Genomic DNA, 6433 nt, shown 5'->3' on the forward strand with positions numbered 1-6433 from the left:
GAGCCGGTGGGGGGGTGGGGGAGGCGTCCTAGCAAGAGAGCAGAAAAGCCACTACAAAAATCCCCACTAGAGCCCGCACGCCGAATCTCCAATCCACTTCCGCCCGCTCTCAAAAGTGAAGCTCCAGGGCCGATCCATGCTTGTCTCACCATGGCCACTGTCAGTCACTGGACATTGCAGCCCTCTGCATGGCCCACTGGGGACACGCAGCTGTCCAGTTGCCCACCTCCACCCTGTAACCCCTGCGCCTAGGCAGGACCACCTGAAGAGTGATGGCAGCACACCCTGCATCCCATCAGAAAGGATCCGTGCAGGTGTCTGAGTGGGGAACGGGGCTGGGAAACCTAGCGCAAAGGAATGGGACCACACCTCTGCCCCTCCCTGACCACCACACAACCTCCCCTAGGGGAGGTCTCCTTCAAGACACCTCAGACTTCTCCTATGTCATCTGAAATGAGGTCAGGCTAGATCCTGCCCAGGCCCCATCTGGGGGACACAGACCAAGGACAGCCCATTTATCTTACCTCTGCAAGATATCACCCCTAGGAACAATTGGAGGAGGAGCCCTACCAAGGCAGGGACTTCCCTGCTGTGTGTGTGATGGGAAGGGGCTCAGTGGTGCTGTCTGCCTGACGTGCCCCTTCCACTCAGCAGGGTGCACAGGTGGGCAGAAGAGCAGGTGCCCAATTGTGCCTGAGTAGCAGATTCACACCTGGGTTAAAGCAGCCAGGCAGCACCCGGCGTGGGGGCCCTCTCTACCCAGAGGGCAGAACTGTTCTCACACAGGGATCAGGAAACTGAGACCGGGCCTGTGCACGTGAAGACAGGAAGCTAAGCACCAAGGCAGCCTTGGCCTGCACAGAAAGTGTGTGTTGAGGAGTGGAGTCCAGGGCAGGTGCCAGTTGGAACAGTGACCAAGGCCCAAGCAGCTGCTCACACATTAGAATGCTTCCAGGTGGTGAAGTGGTCTTGCCCCTCCCCCCCCCCGACTTCTGGCTCCTGTGTTCCAGCCACTCTGTCCCGCCATGGACAGCAGGTCTGCCCAGCACTTGGCCCGGTTGTAACCAGCCACAGTCCTGATGGCTTGGCACCCTGACCCTCTGGTAGTTAATTTTTGTACTGTGACTGGTTTCCTTAGAATTGCTGATGCAGACCTGACCTGAAGGCCTCCCTGAGCTACAGACACCTCTGCTTTGTGAAGGCCACTGCTTAGCCATACAATACCCCTCGCCAGCATCCCATATGCGCGCTGGTTCGTGTTCTGGCTGCTCCACTTCCCATTCAGCTCTCTATGGCCTGAAAAAAGCAGCAGAGGACGGCCCAAAGCCTTGGGACCCCGCACTCACGTGGGAGACCCAGAGAAAGCTCCTGGCTTCAGATCAGCTCAGCTCCAGCCGTTATGGCCACTTGGGGAGTGAACCAGCGGAGAGAAGATATTTCTCTCTGTAAATCTGCCCCTCCAATGAAAATCGATAAATCTTCAAAGAAAATTTAAAAAATAATAATAGTAAAGCCCCAAGAACTCCAGGCTCATCTTACATGCGAGTTGCTAGTCCTCACTTCCTTCTGCCTTGCACAAGCATGGATGAGACGGCCTCCTGCCCACTGCCAAGAGCTGTCCATCCCAGAGGCCAGGGGAGACATTGCGCACAGGGGGGCGCTCACAGCGTTGGGGCCAAGCCCTGCGGCTCCCACAGCCCAATAGCTCAGAATCAGCGCCCACTCCTCCCAGCCCCTTCCTTCCCACAGCCCAATAGCTCGAAATTAATCTTCAGTTTCTAGCGAGAGCAAAAAAAAAAAAAAAAAAAAAAAAAAATCATTTGGATTTCTCATCACGGGCTCGTTTCCGCCTATTTGCCCAACCCCATCCCAGGGTCTCTGCATTTGATCATCAGAGGTTTTTTTTTGTTTTTTTTTTTTTGGTTTGGTTTGGTTTTGTTTTGGCCCCTTTGTTACTGCCACGCGGTTCTCCAAACCCAGTTGTCCGCGTTGGTGGGAAACTTGGGCCTCCCACATGGGGAGGCTCCAGCCGGCCTTCCTCAGCTCCTGCGTGGGGGCCAGGGGAGCTGCCGGCTCTCATCCAGATGGCTCAGGGAAGCGCGGAGGGATGGGGGAAGACAGAGGGGCACCAGGCGGGTGGAGGCGCTTTGAGTGCTGAGGTAAACAAATGCAAGGCCAATTACCCTTGGCAACCTTGTCCCCCTCCCCCCACCACCCCAGAAGGAGAGACGGCCAGAAAAAATAGGAAAATAACATCAAAATAACATCGAGCCGATCACGTGATAGTGGGAGTTGGTGCCCAGCTGGGATTTGCAGCCACACTTCCCCCAATGCTGGGGGTGGGAGAAACATTCTAGAATCTGCTAGGGCAGGGTAGCTGTGTGTGGTTCGAAAGAGGGGAGGGAGAGAGAGAGAATGAAAGCAGGTGTCCCCCACCTCCCCGCCCCAACCGCCATGGTCTGTCCAGGGCCATCCCTTGCCCCACACCCGCAGTGCCTGCTGGGTAATGAGGGCCAGGTCTGTCACAGGCACAGGGAGCTTCCCTCCTGCGAGAACATCTTTTTGTCCTTGAGCGGGTGGTGATAGATAGAGACACGGGCTCCAAGGAGGGGGGGGAGTAGCCCAGGGTCACTGGGAGAATTAATACCATAATTGAGAATAACAACTAGGCCTCCTATTTACTAGATAAAATAGCACCAGGGGATGTTCTCAGAGAGATGGGAAAATAGAATTTGAAATCATTTTTTATTTCTCTGCAAATGTAGCTGGCATTGGGCTTTTTTCCTTCTCTCCCAGGGAGATGCGGGAGCTGAGAGTCTTTCCCCATCCAGGCATGGATGCTGGGACCCTGCACTTTCCCACGTATTTCATTCCCTCCCAACAGCCAAGGTAGTTTCTCGGTGCCCAGTGGCAGGGACCAGCTGCAGAAAGTCCTCAGGGATGGGCTGGCTTGGCAGTCAAGGACCCTCTGGGACAGGACGGGTATACACCAGCCAGCTGACCATCAGCTGGGCACTTTTTGCAGCAGGAGACATGGGACACAGCAGCTTGGCAGCTCAGATCCCAGCTCTGCCCGTGCTGTGTCCCCTCGAGCCACCTGCTCTCCATCTTTGTGTTCAGATGTTCCCACCCTGTGACATGAACCCACTCTCCTAAGGCTCCAAGAAGCACAACCGCACCTGCTCTGTGGGCTGTGGATTCCACAGGCTCCACAGGCTCCCTGCGCCCGCCAGGCTGCCCAAGGCCCCTGTAACCATTTGCTTCCATTAGAGGGATTTTTGCAGGGGGCGGGAGGAAGATTAATGTGAGAATTGTGAAGAGCTAGGAAATTAATTGGAAGGTGTTAACTATGGGAATAAAGTAACAGAAGAAAATTACCTCTGAAGAATTAGGACAACGCAATTAGCACCAAGGCATAGGATGGAGAGGCGGAGTTGGCTCCAAGGCCCCCGGGGATGCAGTGCCCATCAATCAGGGCCAGGAGGCAGCAGGAAATTCCAGGGTGGTAAGAAGCCTTTGGGGTTTTGCTGGCCCCTAGGGTCAGGCTCCCAGGCTACAGGCAGGATTGAGTGCAGCCCTTACTGAATGCCTTGCTCCCTGGCCAGCGTGGCCCTGCCTGGGGCTGGCTGCCCTTGGGGAGTTGTGGACACAATCAACAACTCCTGGGCCCCACTTAGTGTCCCACCCTTCCTGCGCCAAGTGTCATGTACTGGTGACCTAAATCAGATCAACCAGATCAACTGGGTTTCCTAACCGACTGTCTGACCCACCCTCCCATCTGAGATGAAACAGCCCCAAAGGCCAGGCCCTTGGACCCCACGTGACTGAGTCAGAGCTTCATGAAGCCCAAACTTCAGCCCTGAAATGGTCTAAAAGGACCCACATCATCCGCGATGTGAAAGAGGCCTCAAAATGGATCTACCAGGGAGCCAGGCAGGGTGGGCTGAGCTGGCCTTCAGCCTCGTCTTCCTCTGCGGGGGACCCTCCGCTGTCCACCCCAAACCTTGCCATAGATGAATCCACACATTAGTTACTGCTCAAGTTTTTTTTTTTTAATTTTTACTTTATTTTTAGTTGAAAGGCAGTTATGGGGAGGGAGAGAGATCTTGCATCCATTGGTTCACTCTGCAAATGGCTATAACAGCGGGAGCTGAGCCAGTTCGAGGCTAGGAACCAGGAGTTTCTTTCAGGTATTCTTCATGGGTACAGGTGCCCAAGGACCTTCCTAGGCCATAAGAGAGAAATGGGTGAGAAGTAGAACATCTGGACCTCCAACTGGGGCCCAAACAGGAAGATGGCACAGTAGGCAGAGGTTCAGTTTTCTACACCATGACTCTAGCCCACCTCCCCAAGTTTCAATCAGAGAAGCAGGACCGGAAGGGGTGCTGTGTAACCTGCCCACCGCTGAAAACCCTGCAGAGAGCTCTGAGACAGGTGCCTGCCCACGTCTGGACTGCCCCACCACCCCAGCTGCTTTTCCTCACTGCCACCCTGGGTTCCTTTCCTCTCCCAAAGGAGCTGTGCTGTGAGGTCCATCCTGTGTAGACCCCAGTTCTGGTCCTCAGGGAGGAGTGGGGAGGGAGGCAGGGACCCGGGCTCTGTGTCGGTGGTCAGGTCCCTGGGTAGCCAGGGATGGGTAAGCCCTGAGCTATAGGACCGTGAAGGGAACCGCTGGGGGATGGAAGAGGTAGCAGGCATCACTGCTCCCCGAGCCCTCTGCTCTGAGGCAGGTTCTTCACAACACGGCCTGGGGTTAGAGTTGCAATAGAGGACTCAGCGAGTTATCTCCTCTATTCCTCTACGGTAGCCGATAAGGGAAGCAGCACAGGATTTTCCAAGGCACACGCGCGGGCAATGATGGCCAGAGAGAGGCTAAGCGGCTTCCAAGGCCACTCAGCTCAGTTAGGAAGTGGCAGAGCCCAGAGTTCAGCCCCAAGAGGCTGGCTCCAGAGCCCTGAACAAAACCCATAGGTCACAAACCTCGTGTTTCCATCCTGTTCTACCTGCAGGCTGCTGGCTCTTCCCTCCGTGTGCCAGGCTCCGAGTCAGGAAGGTTGTGGTCTTCATTTTCTTCTCCCCTCACAGCTACAGTGTAAGGCAGGCCAGTGAATCCTCCTGCACAAACAACACAGTGAGACGGATGGCAAAGGGCCCTGCTGGGATACGAACCTGAGACTGGAGAAGTCTAGTGTGCCTGCTCTGTGGAGCTGGAACAGCTTGCAAAGAGCTTCCTATTGGGAAATCGCGGCCAGTTCCCAGGACCCTGAGAGACGACGCAGAGTCCACCCATGTCGCCCACACTGGGCTCCCGCTAAGGGCCCTCTCACACTACTCTGGGACAGTGCTAAGACCAGGAAGTTGGCCCGGCATGCAAATTGATCTGCGTGCTTGGAGATTCATGAAGCCATACAGCATTACCCTCCAGAAAGGTTTCCCATCATAGTCATATTCACCTGTTCCAGCCACCAGCACCAGCCCCTTACAGCCACTCACCTGGTTGCTACTTTTAGAATGTCAAGAATATTATACGAATGGGACCCAATAATATCGCTTGAAACTGGCTTTCTTTACTAGCCATGCAAGTGACAGAGTACAACTCAAGTTCTGATGCAAATGGGCAGGAATGGGGCTGGCAAGCTAGGCCTTCACCTGCTGTGCCGGTATCCCATATGGATACTGGTTTAAGTTCTGCAAATCCACTTCCGATCCAGCTCCCTGCCATTGCACCTGGGAAAGCAGCAGAGAATGGCCCAAGTCCTTGGGTCCTTGCAGCCATGTAGGAGATCCGGAAGAAGTTCCTGACTCCTGACTTTGGAGTACCCCAGCTTCAGCCATTATAGTCTTCTGGGTAGCGGAAGCTCTTTCTGTTTCTGTCTTTCTTCTCTCTGTTGCAACTCTGCCGTGTGTGTGTGTGTGTGTGTGTGTGTGTGTGTGTGTGTGTGTGTGTGTGTTTTAAGGGGAAGCACTGGCATTAGTAAACGGGAAAGCCGAGAGGTAGAACTGGCCTGAGGTCCACTCGATCCAGGAGGGTTTGTTAGCATTCGGTTCCCAGGGTCCTGTTCTCCAGGCTGGTTGCCTCACAGGATGCTGCTGCCGGCTTCACAGCCTTGGGGCATCCCAGCCTCACAATCTGCTCAGCTACCCTAAGGTCCTGGACCCGGTTGGCCCAGCGCAGTGCTACCCTGGTTCAATCACGGAGGGAGGAGGAGCTTGCCGCATTCTGATAGGCTGTTCCTCTGTCACCTGTTCCTCAACCGGCTGCCTGGCCCAGATCACAAGAACCTGAGGAAGCAGGAGGTTTAGGGCAAGTGCAGGGACAGGGGAAGACAAGCTGCTCCCGCTGGGCTGACTCAGCTGGGCTGGCTTGGCACGGTTAAGTTGCTGCCTAGGCACAGAGCTCCCGGGCCTCGGGAATGGCTCCTCAGGACTCAAG

The sequence above is a fragment of the Ochotona princeps genome, chromosome 19, assembly GCF_030435755.1.
Source record: "Ochotona princeps isolate mOchPri1 chromosome 19, mOchPri1.hap1, whole genome shotgun sequence".
Taxonomy (NCBI): domain Eukaryota; kingdom Metazoa; phylum Chordata; class Mammalia; order Lagomorpha; family Ochotonidae; genus Ochotona; species Ochotona princeps.